Source organism: Perca fluviatilis, chromosome 13 (assembly GCF_010015445.1).
Source record: "Perca fluviatilis chromosome 13, GENO_Pfluv_1.0, whole genome shotgun sequence".
Lineage (NCBI taxonomy): Eukaryota > Metazoa > Chordata > Actinopteri > Perciformes > Percidae > Perca > Perca fluviatilis.
The window spans coordinates 28,404,223-28,422,173 of record NC_053124.1 but is presented as its reverse complement, the minus strand read 5'-3'; the positions used below and the strand labels follow the sequence as shown (position 1 = coordinate 28,422,173).

Sequence of the window (17,951 nt, the reverse complement as noted above, 5' to 3'; positions counted from 1 at the left end):
CGCTGGAGATGAATCCAGTCTAGAACTGATACTAATAGAAACTGAACACAATGACTACATGAGGAATAGAAAGATCTATCACTTTCTACAAAGAGAACTTTCTCAAATATCAAGTTGTGTCCGTTCACATTTTTATGAGATTGCCTTCAAATTCAGAAGATTTTTACTCATAATTGGTTATCAAAGATATTTAGAGTTACATTTAAATATAATTCTAAAGTTAATATATAAACATAAAGAATAAAATAAGAAACTGAGTCAGATATTTATTTCTTGTTGTTATTCCTACATCTAAAATTCCCAAACCCTCTAACAACAACAACAACATCCAAAATGTAGAATCCATTCTTACTGGAATATGAAAAATGAAAGCAGCAAGAAAAGAGCAAAGAAACCCATTTCTTTCTTTTTTTAATTAACATTTTTATTAAGAACACATTCAATTCAATTTCAATGTATTGTTATTTATAGTGAATTATCACCATGGACCATGGTCTCAGAACACTTCACAACAAAAATTGAAAATTTACAATTTAGCCAATATAAAAGGCGGAATTAAATATAAAATATAAAATCAAATACCAAATTAAAGTTAAAATTGTTAAGACATGAAATAAAACGTGAAAAAAATGATAATGCATAATAAAATAAACAATAAAACAATGGTTCAAAAGTTATGGATTTGAAACATGTCCATAATACAGCACAACAAATATGCATCTTTTTCTGAGTTAAAGAAAAAATAAAATAAATAAATAATATATACATAGAAAAGAATGCAACGAAATACTTAAACATAATTGAAAATCCAGAGAAAATAAAAGTGAAAGGAAAAAGAAAAATTCGAAAAAAATAAATAAAAAGAAATATATAAAGAAAGGAAAAAAGAGATTGGTTATACAAGTTGGCACAATAATTAAAATAGTGAAAAAATAAATAAATAATAAAACAGTTAAAGAAGTTCATTTCTGAAGCGTATAAAGAGAAGTGCTGCAAGTTTTATCTTCCAGAAACTCTCAGAGTTCAGATTTGGTTTACAAAACCTCAGAAGAAGGAACAGAAGTCGTCATCGGTCACAATTTATAGAATCAAATAGAGACCATAAGAGACTTTATATCATCAAATAGAAAATGTTTTTAATGTGTTGAATATAGAAAATAACATCAGAGTCCCATGCAGCGTTTGTATTGTGCTCCGTGATTTGTGATGTCAGATGATGAGGAGTGTAAACTACTAAAGATGCTTCCTGATGAAGAAATGACTCCACTAACTGGAAACTAAACTAGTTCCACTTCACACTGACATGTTTTTACAAACTGCTTTCTACCAATGAAAGGCAGGAACTCAACTCTCTGCAGGACCTAAATATGGGACTTAGTCCAAGTTAGACTTCAGAATGAAAAACATTTTCAAGACCAAATCATCAGAAATATTAAAGTGAAGAGTTTCTGAAGTAAATGTATTTGTGTATTTATTGACTTCACCACAGAGATTATTAGGATGTATTTAATGTAATCTTCTTCTTTTTGATTCTGTGAGCAGGAAAATAAGATAGTGGAGTGATTTCTAGAAGTGTGTAGAGACGTAACGATGCAGCGTCAATCTGTTAAAGATCATAGAACTGGCTCAAGATTACAGCTGGTTGAGATTCTTCTCTAAATGTCCTAAAGGTCCTCATCTACTTTACATTTCACTTCTTGGACTTCCACACGCATTACCTGGTTTAGTTTATTTATGTGAAGAGTTTTTATTTTTAGTTGAAGATTTATTCTAGTTATTTTGAGATGGGATTTGTTTTAAAAATCTAATTATTACATTGTTTATTTTTTATTTCATTATTTTTTTATTTGAATTTTTGTTATTTGAGATAAAATTCAATATCAGTTATATTTTGGTTAAGAGGACACATCTGTTGTTTAGTAGTTTATATAAAGGAATATTTCCCAGTCATTTATCTGCAACTCGTTCTGTTAACACATCGGAGGAAAATGCATTCCCGAACTTAAAATGGTGAATTGGATCATGAGTTTAGTGCATCGTTAATCCCTAGTTATATAAAATCTGACATTATTACATTCATATTTTCTTACAGTGACTCACTCTATGAAGTATTTTTACACTGCGTCTTCTGGAGTCCCAAACTTCCCAGAGTTTGTGGCTGTTGGATTGGTTGATGGTGTTCAGATAACTCACTATGACAGTAACACCATGAGATAATGAACCCAAACTGGACTGGGTGAACAGAGTCACAGAAGATGATCCTCAGACCTGGCAGGGGGAGACTGAGCTCTTGGTGGGTCACCAGCATTGGTTCAAAGCCAACATTAAATTTGTAAAGCAGCGCTTCAACCAAACTGGAGGTTTGTTTATGTTTCACTTTCTACTGATAAAATGTTGTTTATATTTTCATCCTTTTATTTTAGTAAACACGTTAACACACACACACACACACACACACACACACACACACACACACACACACACACACACACACACACAGATTAAACAGTTTGATGTATTTCCGTGACTGAAACACAGTCCGACTCAACATTACCATTACTGAGACTGAGTGGACTGGATGCTGCTATACTACACTGATCCAGTGTTTCTGTCCATCCCATAATAAGCAGCAGAGACCATTACCACTTTATCTCCACTAGATTAGATCAGAATAAGTGGAGTGGAGCGGCCACAGTGAGCCGGTCCAGAAGAACTCTCCTGCAGGAACCAGTTCATCCCAAACAGTTTGATAACACACAGCTGATAGAGGAACATTACTGCCTGGTTTCTTAAACTACGGAGCAGGGGCCTGTAAACGGGCCACAGGCTGCTTCTGCTGGGTCCTCATATGAGAGGAGGAGCAGGAGGTTTTAATGAAGCTGCTGACAGGAGCGCATGCTGAATGTCTCCTTCACATCTCAGCTTTAAAAGGTTCAACAGGCACCACTCCACTGTACTGACCTCAGTCTGGACATCCCATAATATATATATATAGAAATATAGAAGAACTCCAGATTAGATGAACTTTACTGTTACTTACTTTACATTTGTTAAAAATGTTGTATCGGGTTCCCTATCCATCCATTGTTATATTTTGGGGCAGTTTGGTTGAAAGAAAGTCATATTTCTGTTTTCAAAATCTTTAGAAAATGGGTCAGATTTGACCCGAGGACAAGACGAGGGTTATTAATATCATTTAATAATAAATAGTGTTGAGTGTTGATCAGACAGAAGAAACTATAACTCACAACTTCTGATCAACAGTTTTCAACATTTCATTTTAAATTGTAAACATTTATTTAAATGTATCAAGAATAATCCTTACATAATCAATAATGACAAGAATAAATATTTTGAACCCTAAATATTTAGCAGAACTCTCAGATTAGATTAGATTGAATTGACCACAGTGTGTCTGTGTTGTAATAAAAAAAGTGATGAAACTATTAGTCAGTAATCTATTAGTTGATTAATGGAAATTAATTGACATCAATTTTGATAATCAAATATTTATTTAAGTCTTATTAAAAATAAATGTGAGAATGTTGCTGCTTTTCTTTGTTTAAATGTGTTTGGTTAATTAATAAAAATTGATAATGAAAATGATTATTAGTTTGGGTTATCAACTGTTAACAGATGACTGACTCTCTCTCAGGTGTTCACATTTTCCAGAGGATGGTTGGCTGTGAGTGGGATGATGAGACTGGAGAGCTCAATGGCTTCAGTCAGTTTGGTTATGATGGAGAAGACTTCCTAGTATTTGACCTGAAGACAGAGACATTCATGCGCCCAAAACACCAGGCTGTTATCACCAAACACAATTGGGACAATGACAAAGCTTTGATAGCTTGGTATAAACACTACTTCACCCAGAAATGTCCTGAGTGGCTGAAGAAGTATGTGAACTATGGGAGGAGCTCTCTGCTGAGAACAGGTAGAATCACATGACCTGATGGAGTTTAATGGACCCAACAATGTTAATATTTCTTCTTGTGTTTCTAACCAACAGTAACATTACAATAAATATTAAACAGCAGAGACCCATTTTGTCTCAGTTTACACACATTTTCTCTCATGTTCTCACTTCTCTTCATCTCTGCCTCCCTCTCCTCTTTGCATTTATCACCACTCTTTTCCTCACTTTTATCTCTCTTTCTGTTTGTCTCAGTTTGTCTCTGTCTCTTTCTGTCTTTCTCACACTCCCTGTCCTCCCTTTTTAATTTATCTCACCTCCCTTTTTTACATTTCAGTGAGGTTTATTTGCATTTCATAAGAAAATACATGACATCAAACAGGAATGATAATATTAATCTCCAGTAAATAATAATAAAGTCTTTGTCTTCACTGTGCAGAGGTTCCCTCAGTGTCTCTCCTCCAGAAGTCTCCCTCCTCTCCAGTCAGCTGCCACGCTTACAGGTTTCTACCCTGACAGAGCCATGATGTTCTGTAGGGGGAAAGATGGAGAGGAGCTTCATGAGGACGTGGACCTCGGAGAGATCCTCCCCAACCACGATGGATCCTTCCAGATGAGTGTTGACCTGGACCTTTCATCAGTCCCAGCTGAAGACTGGAGGAGGTAATCGACTGTGTGTTTCAGCTCTCTGGTGTGGAGGACCACATCGTCACCAACCTGGACAAAGCAGAGATCAGGACCAACAGAGGTGAGACTGGAATCAGACATGATGAAGGAAACACACATTTAGTTTACTCTAACAGTCCTGTAGTTCATGTATTTTATGTGTTGGATGGGAAGTTTTGTTTCCTTAAATGGTTTTGTTGTCTGTTTCTTTTATCTAGTTTATATATATATATATATATATATATATATATATATATATATATATATATATATATATATATATATATATATATATATATATATATATAACTTTAAGGATTAGATCATTAAACCAATCTTTACTTTTACAGTAATGTAAACTAAAAGTTTTAAACTGCTTTGGAGAAATGATTGTTGTCCACCACCATGATGTTTGTGCTGTCTGCCCACCGGTTATATAGCTTTGATTTAATGAAAAAGAAACATTTCAATAATGAAACATACAAAACACTCTTTTTTTAACCATTTTTGTAAATGTAACATAAAGTGTCTGTATACAGGTTAGTGGTCTGGTTGATAGATGGATGTTCTTCTCTTCTAACCTGCTTCATCTGTTCAGGTTGGGACTATTTGTTGTTGTTTTCTGCTCAACAGAGAAGCCCACTAACATGACCATCCGCGCATCATCATCACTGCAGTGGTTGTTGTGGCTCTCGTCCTCCCTCGCTGTGATCGGAGTCCTAGTTTACAGAAAGAAGAAAGGTGAGACACTCAAACAGAAAGATTTTCTCATGTTTCAGTATTTTTGATTTTAGACTTTGAGTTGATGCTTTTTACCCGACTGAAAGTAAAGCAAATGCAGTGTGATGCTCAGCGTCATAATATCAATAAAAGAGACAAATTCATATTTTAGATAAACATTCATTAATATGGTGCACCTGCTCACCTGCAGAAAACTACTTTCTGCAGTACAATACTGTTCAAATAATGCCTCACTAGGAAGTTCCGTACCACAGTGTGTTCCAACAATACTTTTATACAAACAGAGGGGTTGTAAGTAATCCAGACAAGTTGGAACACCTGTGGGAATTGGTAGCACCAACTTTCAAAGCTTGATCAACCTCCATTGCTGCAGAACAACTTTCCATTGTTTACCCATTTCTTGTTCCCTGAAAAAGGCCTTTTGTAAAATTCTGAAATGTACATTATTTTTCAGTTTTGGGTAATCTTACTTTTTTTAACCTCAGGCATTTCACCACTTACCTTTGTACCATTTCAAGCTATTCATTGGACTTGAACTAAAAAAAACTAAAACAATTGGGATGTTCTAAAACTTTTGACCAGTTGTGTGTGTGTGTGTGTGTGTGTGTGTGTGTGTGTGTGTGTGTGTGTGTGTGTGTGTGTGTGTGTGTGTGTGTGTGTGTGTGTGTGTGTGTGTGTGTGTGTGTGTGTGTGTGTGTGTGTGTGTGTGTGTGTGTGTGTATATTTTATTATTGTGAGTTGATATTTGATGTTACTTATTTAATTGTTGCACCTTCTTTGTTGTTTAAATACTCAGGTGTGTGTGTGTGTGTGTGTGTGTGTGTGTGTGTATGTGTGTGGTATTTTTTTTGTTTTATAAATTATTATGACAATATTGACTTAAAGGGATATTTCACCGTTGGAAGATGAATATATCTTTAAATTGGATCACTTATGTAGGAGAAATGTGAAAAAAATGTGTGGCTTCTAGGCCGAGAAAAGACAGAAAATGTGTTGGCTCATGTGGATGAAAGACACCAAATCCCAGAATGCACTTGCTTCGCTGCTTTAGCGTCTCCTCCCAAGCCACCCTACCCTTTACATTGTGAGGCGATCAACTCAACAAGTGTGTTTTGTTGTCATTTCAACCATATACACAAAACAACGTTTCACTGTGGCAAAAGTGGTGTTACACATTTAAAATATATAAAAACGACCTTATATAAAAACGATATATACGAAACATAGCTAACACATCGCTACTAGCATTATGCTTGGTGTAAACACAGAGTATAAACAGCCGTAAATTTGGGTGGAATGTAGAATAGTCGGCATTTAACAGTAGGGTTAGGGTTATATGTCATATATAACAGTCACAAACTCCACCAGCAGTTAGCGGTTAGTTGGATAGAAGCACCCAATGTCTGCACCAGGCAGTCCGTGTTAACACAGCCCACCTGCACCAGTCTTACCTGGCAACAGAGCAGCAGACTGGATAGTCCAGTACAGCAATATTTCCACAATAACAAAAACACAGCAGTCTCGTCGTTGAAGTTGGTGTAGTCCAGCGGACACTTGCAAGCAGGTTTGATGGAACAGGTGGCCGGCTAGCGTAGCTGATGATGTCCCTACCAGCCAGATGCAACATCGCTGGTCTCGATAGCCGGTGGGCGTAGTGTGTGGAGTATTCTGTCTGTAATAAAGTCTGCTGCATATTATCCGATCTGTACCCATGTATCCCGGTGGTACACGTGTGCGGTAGTTTGAATGCACATAATTGTTGTTCTAAAATATCCTTCAGGATGAGTATAGTTGCTGCTGAGAAGCTAAGCGAGAATTCAAGATGGCTGACACTCGTTTTTTCCTCGGTAATCTCCGGGACCCAACCCCCTATGGGCTATGCGGAAGTAGCTCTTAGTACTGGCTGTAGTCCTTTGCCTCTGGGCAAAAATCTTCCGATGACACAAAAATCGTCGTTTTACGTCATCAGAAGATTTTTTACCCAGAGATCTCTGGTCTCAGGGGTACATGAGGGAGGGGAGCACAGTCATTCAAAAATACTACCAGGTTTCTGCTGATACAAAGCTTAATGCTAAATTGGTGAAGTATCCCTTTAATGCTTTTTATGCAGGTGTGGTGGGGCGGGGGGCTCGTGGGTTTCTCTGCCTGGGGATTTATTATATTCTGTTTTTGTAGACGTGATGATTTCATCTGACACTTATCCTAGGAACTTTGATTAGCCAATCAGATTTAGATCTGTCTGTCTTCTTCACGTTATTTTGTGTTTTGTTCTTCTCAGAACCAGCAACTACCCAAGTAACCCTTCTAGAGCAGCGCTACAACAACGTGCCACTGAACGGTAACTAATGGCTTTTACTGGCTCTGTCTGCCTTACACATCACCTGCTGCACTGCATACAGTCATCTCCATGTTGTACCAAAGCAACACCAAACTGTCAGCTCACTAGCAAGGACCACACCATCAACCACATACGTCTTGAACAATTTAATAATGAAAGATGATTGGGATGTGAGACGAAAAGTCGCTTGTAGTCATCAGTTGACTTGACATTGACTGGCGTGTTGTGGGAGTCTTCGGTAGAGAATCCAACCGTAGCACCCTGGCACGACGGACCCCTTTATTCTGATGTGAGACAAGTCCAATCATTTAATGCCAAGATTGGGTCCAGTGAATGATGCTAATGTAGGGACACACAGAAGTGGTGGGGGGGGGGGAACGGCTATCTTGTTAGATAACCTCTCTGCACCATGGATGGTACTGCAGTTGTTCAGAATCACAGCCATAGAGCGTGGACGTTATAGTCTCCTGTTTGGAATAACCCCAACACATGAATAGCTGAAATATAATTTAGTCATAGGGCTCTTTGAGAATATACATTTTATTTGGACTTAAATGGACAAGTCTTTTGCTTTAACTTATGATTATGAAGTAAATTTTGATTGCATATGTAGATTGGTTCCCTAAGCCTCGCTTTCACTCTGCAATTCTGTCTGACACTGGGTACGATCTACCTGGAAAATGAAGGCTTCATTTACGCAAAAAGGAAGTGCGCTAACCAAAACAGGTAGAGGATAGTGCTTTTGTTTTATACCTTATCAGCAGCTATCCCCAGATACCAAAGAGTATCAAAGTAAGTTCTTTACCTTTACTATCGCCAGTAGCGGAAATAGCGGGACGGTGGAACAACCAAAGTAACTGGAAACTCTACCCTAAAATAGAAAGCCCCACTGCTAAGCTCTGAGTAAAATTGAAAGCCATCCGGCTGTGTTTGCAACAGCGGCACCAACAATAACACCAGTTGGAAACACTAAGGTATTTATCTCCCCCTTTAATGACTTAAATAGCGGCGGATACAAAGAAACTTCCGGACAGCCTAATGCTGTTCTGGGAGGGTAGGGCAGAACTTTCTCACCGCACACACTTCCTGTTAGCCAGAACTCAGACTTGACTATGACAAGAGCTGCAAAGATTCATCGATTAGTTGTCAACTATTAAATTAATTGCCAACTATTTTGATAATCAAGTTTGAGTCATTCTTTATGAAAAAAAAATGATTCCAGCTTCTTAAATGTGAATATTTTCTAGTTTATTGGCTCCTTTATGACAGTAAACTCAATATTGAGTTGGAGACAAAACGGGACATTTGAGGATGTCAACGACTATGAAAATATTCATTAGTTGCAGCCCTAGTGATGACAAGGACAGCTTGAAGTGTGTTTTGCACTCCATCCTGTCAGATTTCACTGTCAGTGTCAGCCATCATGTTTCATACACCATGTGTGACAGAGATAATCTCCTCTTCATCTGACAGATGAACACATCAGGTTTCTATGTATGTGTCGGTCTGACTGTATGTACATAAATCTATCATATCAGTTTTTTGTCCTTTACTTGATTGGTGTGTAAATTATTTTATATTTTGTTCTCTTCAGGGTCAAACACTTCATCAGGTAGCTCTCCTAATGGTTCTAATGAAGGTGTAAACAGCAGCACACCATTGAGCACAGGTAACTACTGGCTCTGTCTGTCTGAAATATATCACCTGTGTTTATGCATGTTTTGAGAAATTACAAGCATTTACTGTTACAGTACTAGGGGTGCATGATATATCGACTTAATATCGTTATGCGCGCAACATTACGCCGAACGATGTTATACCGAAATCTTGCGATATTTATGCGATATTTTGTTTTATTTGTGAAGCATTGCATCCCGCCGCCATGCACCCAAAGATTATAGAAGCAACAAGAGGCGAAACTCAATAGAACGTTGTGTTGCATTCAGTCCAAGATGGCGGAGGGCTACACTCAATAGAACGTTCCAAGCTGCAGCACAACGTTCTATTGAGTTTCACCGCTCTTGTTACGTCTATACTCTTTGATGCAATTCTTGAAAAATACACATCACTTGGTAGCGTTGCTGGTTCTCCTTCTCCATAAACAACATGAAATCAAGGAGAGGGTTAACTTTTCCTGCTCCAGATTTCCCACCGTGGTCAGAAAGAACAGGGGAGACACTTTGGTTCTCTCAATAGGACTCTAGAGTCAGTACTCTATAAACATCAGCTGCGTGATGTGGAGCCTCTGCCAGAACCATAAATCAGTGAAGAAATAGACAGAGACAACAAAACGAAAAAAAAAAGAAAGGACCCAAAGAGAGTGCGAAGGGAGCCAGTGGAGAAAAAAGAACACAAAAGTAAGAAAATGAGTGTTGCTCAGGAGACGACGAAATAACAGAGATTGAAGAGGAAACTTTAGTGGCCAAAAGTGATGCCTCCTCGGTATCTTGGAAATACTTTGGCTTTAACCAACAGGTGTTGCATTGTATTGTGTTTTATATAGTGCACATACAACCAGTACAACATGTCCTGTTCTATAGACATGGTCGTTAATTATTTATTCATGTTTTCCTAGTCCAATATGACAGTCAGTTGAAATAAACCTTGTGTTGTTTTATTTGTTATAAATCTATTTTGATGCATATTCCCATAACTTTGGTAATTTTACATATGTTTAAAAATGTCGACATTAATATCGATATTGCAATATTCCTTATCGATGCTCCGAATATCACATTTTTCAATATCCGTTATACCGCATTACACCCCAGTGGTTTCACAGCTTTCCATAATTTATACATTATTGACATATCATTACTCTTTGCACTGTTCATTTATGAATGCTTATTTTATATATTTGTCAGGTTGACCCGGTACGGTGTGAAGAGGGGGGAAGAAATTGGCAACATTAAACGTTATTTACAAAACTTTTACACAATCTGTAATCCAAACAAAAGTGCCACCTCACCACCAACATGGATTGAATATCACTTATATTTATGGGGTCAGAAAGCTGCATTAAAATGAGGCTTTAAAGCTACACTAATCAATATTTGTTTATGAAAAAGTGATGAACTGACATATCTGTTATCTGATATGTGTAATGTGAAAGGTAACACTTGCAGTGACGATCCCACTGAGAATAATCACCAACTCTGGTTAATGGATATATGAAACCCATCTACGTACATACATCCCATCTCGCCTGCTGACCACTGATAGGTTGGATATTTCAGCCTACATGTTTCAAATATATTTTATATCTTGTATGTAGGGTACTACACCAGAAGGTTAGTCTGGGGACAACCTTCACACACAAGAATGTGTAGAATCTATTATGAGTTTGGGTCAACTTTCACACAGAGGAATCAGAGCCAGGAATGTGGGAATCTATTAGGAGCATCGGCCATAAAAGGTGTAGTTTAAGAGTAAAACTTGTGTGCTGAAATAGATGTCTCATGCTGTGTAAGCACAAAAAGAGTTTAAAAGGTATTCACTATGATGTACATGTGGTTCATCCTTGGGCAGACGTGTCTGTATGCTCATGGTTGTTCCGGTGTCATGAAAGTGTGTTCACTGTTTGAATAAAGCTGCACTTGATTTGTACTCTTCGGACTGGTCGTCATCTCTGAGGGTCTCCCTACATCATTTCTGAGTCATCACCCGATATCATTTGCGTCACTGAACATGTGCAGATTCAGCGAAAGGTGAGTAAATGTCTATTCTTGTTGAATGGAATTTGCTCCCTTTTGTTGCATATCTGTTAAAGAACCGTGCAAGGAATTGGAATGAGGGAGACATGATTTGGCTGTGGAATTATTAATTGGGTTATGCTAAAATTAATGAGTGACATTCTAAAATGTTTAAATGGTGTTTGAATTGTTGAAGCTGTTGCCATAATCAAATCTAACCTGTGACAAAGTGTTGCAACACGATTAGATAGATTGTGTGTGAGGTTATTTGAAGATTCGGGTCGCTTTTAGCTGACAGTGGTAAGACCAACAGTATGGTGAAGCGTTGAGGGACAGAAACTATCTGTTATTTTCTTGTGATTCATATAGGGATGAAAGAAGCCCTGGTGTGTTTGTGGCCCAAATATTACCGATGTCCCATGGTGGGTGACATTGATTAATGCGTGATTTTGGTGCGGACTTCTCTGTGTGATTGGTGCTTCGTTTTGGATGAGGTTCAGTACACAGAGTCGAAATGAATGTGATGAGTTATTGTGACGCATAAAGAGCGTAAGTGAAGTTTTTGATGGGTTCAAAGCTGATTATTTTGGAGTGCCCTGTAGACAGTTGGAGACGAAGACAGGGGTTTGGGTGCATGTTTAGTTTAGTTACACAGGAGTAAAAGAGGGAGTTAGGAGTTGAATTTGATTAGGGACATAGCTGGTAAACAATTCAAAATTAACCATTATCCATTCCAGTTTCGGATCAAGTGCGCGTATTTGATGTGTTTCTGTCTTGTTTTGCTTTATGTGTTTTGGGTCCTGTTTTGCTTTATGTGCTTTGTGTATCTGCAATTTAAAAATGGGTCAAAATCATAGTAAATTATCTTGTCAAGCGTTAACATTAAAAATAAATAAAAAATAAATAAAGGAAATAAGAGGAAATATAGGAAATAAGGGTTAGGTCGTTGTTAATGGGGGAATTAAAGCCCCCAAGGAGACGATTTTTAGAATGGGCCGCTAAATCCTGGGAAGTCACTAGGTGAATTTTTGGGTCCGCTCCAGGAACTGAGAGGTTCCAGGACGCTGGGAGTTTGTAGAATAAAATTCAATGGTAAGTTACCAATAGATTCATAGGTTGACAAATTTATGTCCGAAGTAACCTCTCATTGAAATCTACACCTCAAAGGTAGCAGAAATTTAGGAAAAAGTAATATAAGGAAAAAGGGAACGGTGGGAAAAGCATGCTTCTAGGAACTGAGTGAATGAATGAATTAAGATAATTTAGTGTTGAAAGCTATTTCAAGCTGAAATGATACCGACTTTGTGTGTGTTGTAATGTTACTGTAAACTTTTCTGTTCAAATCTGTTAAATAAAAACGAGAACGTATGAGCTCCGTTTGAGAGAAGGTTTTGCAACCAGTTAAAATGAGTGAAAGGGGAGTGCTGTAATGGCTTTGCTTTGGCAAAGTCGCACTGGTGAATGCCAAGTGTTGAATGTCAGGACTTTTAGGGTCCACAGACGTCTATGCCACTCCCTATCTTCACTTAGGTGCTGTAGCCTGCACTGAAAAAGACTTAGTTTTAAGACTTAGACTTGAGAGCAGCTCAAATAAAGTGTTCTGTTCGTAAAAGTGGCGGTTGCTCGACTATGAAACTATGTGATTGAGATCTATTAAATGTATAAATTAAAGTTATGTTGACAAATAAAACAAAAAAGAGAGAAAAATGTCATAAAACACCTAGAGAAATGGCATAAGAATTCAAAATTTCCTTCCAATTTGGAAGCCTTCACTATACTTGCTTTTGAAGTATACCCAAAAAATTGGGAAAAAGTTGAGGATAAAAGTAGGATAAACAAGGCTCAGGCCCGAGAGAGAAAATAAAGAATAAAATAAAAAGGGAAGAAAGAGAAAAGAGATTAACAGCTGGCATGTGTGATTTGTGTCTGGAACCTTGATACTAGTGACTGATCATCCTGGAAGAAACAATTCCAGCCTCTACCTCCATTGAAAATTAGAGACGAGAGGACTAAGATGTTGGGTTCCAGGACATCACCTTGGCCATCCTAAAGGAGTTTGACCACTTGTTTTGAGTAGTGAGGAATCTAAAATGATTTTACTTTGAATAAAATGATTCTAGATTTGATCATTGTGTAGGGTTCTGAATTTTGCTATGGTTCCCCACGGTCACATTTGGTCACGTCGTTGTGCCAAAGTAATGGGTGACATTTGTGAAGGTGGGAAACAGAACGAATAAATCTGATTTCTGTGAAGAAACAGAGCGACTTAATCCAATTGTGATGAAACAGCAGATTGACCTCGTTTGAATGTTATTTTTATGAAAACTAAGAATGGTGATGTTGCTGTGAAACCATTGAGAATAAGTATAAATAAGATTTGAGTTTAAGAAGAATTACATAATTTAACAGCTTTATCGACTAGAGAGAGCTAAATGTAGCTAACTTTTGAGTTAGGATAATGCGGTTCCTATTAGTTACTTTTGTTGGTACAGAGATCATACTGAAGTATTTGGGATACAATCTAAGTAGGGTAAACATTTAGATGAAGATAATTAAAACTGCTATACCACAAGCACTAAAACTTAGATACAAAAGACAAATTATGTAATTTTTCAGGAATGACTCATTTTGATTTCAAAAAACTAAAAAAGACAGTACCAGAGTTTTGTCAAATGCTTTCCGAGGTTATTGTGATCTGACATATCATCGTTAAGACAAATTAAGGATTGTGTAAAACAAATAATAAAAATTGGGTTTTAGTTAGTATATAGGCTTACAAGTCCAGTTGAAATGATTAGCTGCTTAATTACTTAGTTGGTTGACTTTTCTGCATTGTTACTTTTGATACTTTAAGTACATATTTTTTTATTATTTTTTTTTTTTTACTTAGGTGATATTTTTGTTGCAACATTTTGAATCAATGTCATAGGTTACAATGTAGAAAGAGAATCAAGAGAACTACAATACGGTGGCGGAAGTGCAATGCAACATTACAAAGAATGAAACACTTTTACATTTTGGAAAACAAATTTACATTTTGGAAAACAAATTTACATTTTGGAAAACAAAATAAGATTTTAGAAAACAAATTTACATTTTGGAAAACAAAATAACATTTTAGAAAACAAATTTACATTTTAGAAAACAAATTTACATTTTGGAAAACAAAATAAGATTTTAGAAAACAAATTTACATTTTGGAAAACAAAATAACATTTTAGAAAACAAATTTACATTTTGGAAAACAAAATAACATTTTCGAAAACAAATTTACATTTTCGAAAACAAATTAACAAGATGCAAAACACTTTTACCAGTCCGAAACAAATTTACAAATGACAGATTCTTCACGAAAGGGAATGTACCACATACCGGAGTGATGAGGTTTTGTATACATGTCGCCTTGACTACGGCAGTTATGGATCGAATGCGTCAATAGAGCCGCCATCTTGGAACAGGGGAGGCACTGCCTTATATACTGTCTATGGGCGTCCTTAATGCATCAGCGTCAATGTAGGCAAAGGTCTAACGGAAATAAAATCACTATAAATCGTCAAAATGTCATGCGATGTTCTAGTTTTTTAAACAAAAGACAAAGAGACTAATTAATGTGTTAATACAAAGAATATTTATTATAATCAGTTCACAGATATAAGCAAACACGGAAACTTCACCCTTCTGAACTAAGAGGTTCTGCTTCAAAGTGAAGTTTAAACAGATTGAAATGTCCAGGCTCACTCCCCCACTAATGATTCATTTATTTCTGCATGTATTTATTTATTTACGAGACTTTTAAGTCGTGTTTGCGTAGATCCACAGTCCGAGTAAATTTGTTTTCGAAAATGTTATTTTGTTTTCCAAAATGTAAATTTGTTTTCCAAAATGTAAATTTGTTTTCTAAAATGTTATTTTGTTTTCCAAAATGTAAATTTGTTTTCAAAATAAGTAAATTTTTTTTCCAAAATGTAAATTTGTTTTCCAAAATGTAAATTTGTTTTCCAAAATGTAAATTTGTTTTCCAAAATGTAAATTTGTCTCGAGCTTTGTAAAAGTGTTTCATTCTTTGTAATGTTGCATTGCACTTCCCGGCCACCGCGTATTACAATGAGTAAAGTACAAATAATGCTTCTGGAGGAGTTGTGTTTTGTGTTTATTCAGGGCATCGATGTGTCAGAGCGGGCCGTCTCACTTCCCCAAGCTGCAGGACCAGTAAAAAGCTGAACCAGGATCATGAATCCTGGGCTCAGTATTCTATTCCATTCTGTGGGCAACATGGGCCCCCTCCATTAGACACCTGCACCAGAAACACAACTGGTGTTACAGAACGAGCTGAGAGGGAGAGGCCGCAGATTTTCAACTGCCCATGGTGGAAATGGACACCCAGATGGTTTTCGAGGTATGATCAGCGACTGACATTAAGGAAGTAATGTCACTCATGTTCGAAAAGTACTTTGGTGAAATATTCAACAGATGAACTGGAGTTGCAGTTCAGTGCCGAGACTGAAAAGCAAGAATGTGACAATGCAAGAGGCCAGGGTGGAGATGACCCTGAGGTCTCCATTACGTATCAATAGACTCTGTCTAAAGGAAGAACAGATGACCAGCCTGCAGACGGACTGAGAAAAGGAGGGGGAGTGAGAGACTGGATTTTGCTCTGACCCAGCGACGCTGAGGTGGTACTGCACTGACAAGTACATATTTTAGAAACACACATACTCTAAAGAAGTAATTATTTTGAAATAAGGTTATTACATAGGTAAACACATAGGTAAACTCACCTATAGGAAGGGTTAAGAGATGTCTCGATATCAAGCAACTTGGTAGGGAAAAATGACATTTTGTCTGTACCTGGTGATATACATTCTGTCAAATTTGTATTGAATTTTCCGCGACATTAGTGCTACATATGTTAAAGGGACATCCATTCATCACAACCAATTGAGTATCAAAATTAGTATTTTTGTAACATACATAGAGTTTTAGAAATCTGACGTTGGGACCATCTAGTTAGAATCACTATTCTGCATAAGCTGAAAAGTGGTGTTACTGTAACTGTTAGAAGGTAAAACAACTTACACTTGATTGTATGATACTTCCACATCGCAGTGATGATGAAGGTCACATGGGACAAGTGGATTAAATGATGTGAATAAAAAATTAAATGTAAATGGGTTAAGAAGATGTAGGAAAAGATGGAGAAGCTATGCTATCATGACAAAGAATAATGTGATCGCCCCAAAGATTCGGGCTGGCAGCAATTCGATGAGGGGATCGCAGAGGAATTTTGTCCTGGTAAAGAAACAGCCACCAGGTTTTCGCCTCTGCCATGATTAGCATTGTTAATGTTTCATTTAAGTGATGTATTTGGGATAATCATCATTCAAAATGTATTCCAGGGGGTTCATATTGTTGCATATCACATTGTAGTACTGTACCTCAACTAGGATAAAAAGGGAGGATTGATAGGTTGGATATTTCAGCCTACATGTTTCAAATGTATTTTTATCTTGTATGTAGGGTACTACACGAGAAGGTTAGTCTGGGGACAACCTTCACACACAAGAATGTGTAGAATATATTATGAGTTTGGGTACAACTTTCACACAGAGGAATCGGAGCCAGGAATGTGGGAATCTATTAGGAGCATCGGCCATAAAAGGTGTAGTTTAAGAGTAAAACTTGTGTGCTGAAATAGATGTCTCATGCTGTGTAAGCACAAAAAGAGTTTAAAAGGTATTCACTATGATGTACATGTGGTTCATCCTTGGGCAGACGTTGTCTGTATGCTCATGGTTGTTCCGGTGTCATGAAAGTGTGTTCACTGTTTGAATAAAGCTGCACTTGATTTGTACTCTTCGGACTGGTCGTCATCTCTGAGGTCTCCCTACATCATTTCTGAGTCATCACCCGATATCAACCACTAGGGCGGCAGTACATGAGTGCGCCCTCCTCTTCCGCGCTCCCACTGATGCATCATTTCCGGGTCAGGTGTTTGTCTGTGCAGGTATTTATTTATCACTGTGTCCTCATGCATAAAGCCTGCATTGTTTTCACTGCAGAGCAGCGACTGAGCCCGTGCTCCGTTTATTCTCTGGTTCTTTTGAGCGGTGGTAAGTGTCTTTTTTTTTTTTTTTTTTTTTTTTTTTTTTTTTTTTTTTTTTTTTTTTTTTTTTTTTTTTTTTTTTTTCCTCTCTCTCTCTCTCTCTCTCTCTCTCTCTGTGTAACAACGAATGCTATCCTGTAGCTAATGCTAGTGTGGTTGTTGTGTCTTTAGTAGTGATGCTGTGATGTTGTATGAAGAGGAATCTGCTGACACTGTTGTTGATTATAAAAGTTTATTCACATCAAAGAATTCAGCATCAATTTACAAGCCCTGCAGAGCTGGAGAGCGACAGATCCAGTCCTCCAAAATGGTCACTCTGTCTTTCTTCTTCTTCTTCTTTCTTCGTTCTTTTAGTTTTTTTGGCAGATTACTACTTTTTGTATTATACCGCCACCAACTGTACAGGAGTGTATACCATGAACTTCATAGTAACGTCTTTGTCTTTCTTTGTTTGAAGACCATATATATATATCTATACGTTTGTATCATAGATGGGGG

General features: G+C 37.1%; 1 pseudogene; it reads left to right on the top strand.

Annotated features, from left to right (window-relative positions):
- Positions 1-17,951, top strand: part of LOC120571307 — a 212,999-nt pseudogene that overhangs the window by 99,724 nt on the left and 95,324 nt on the right.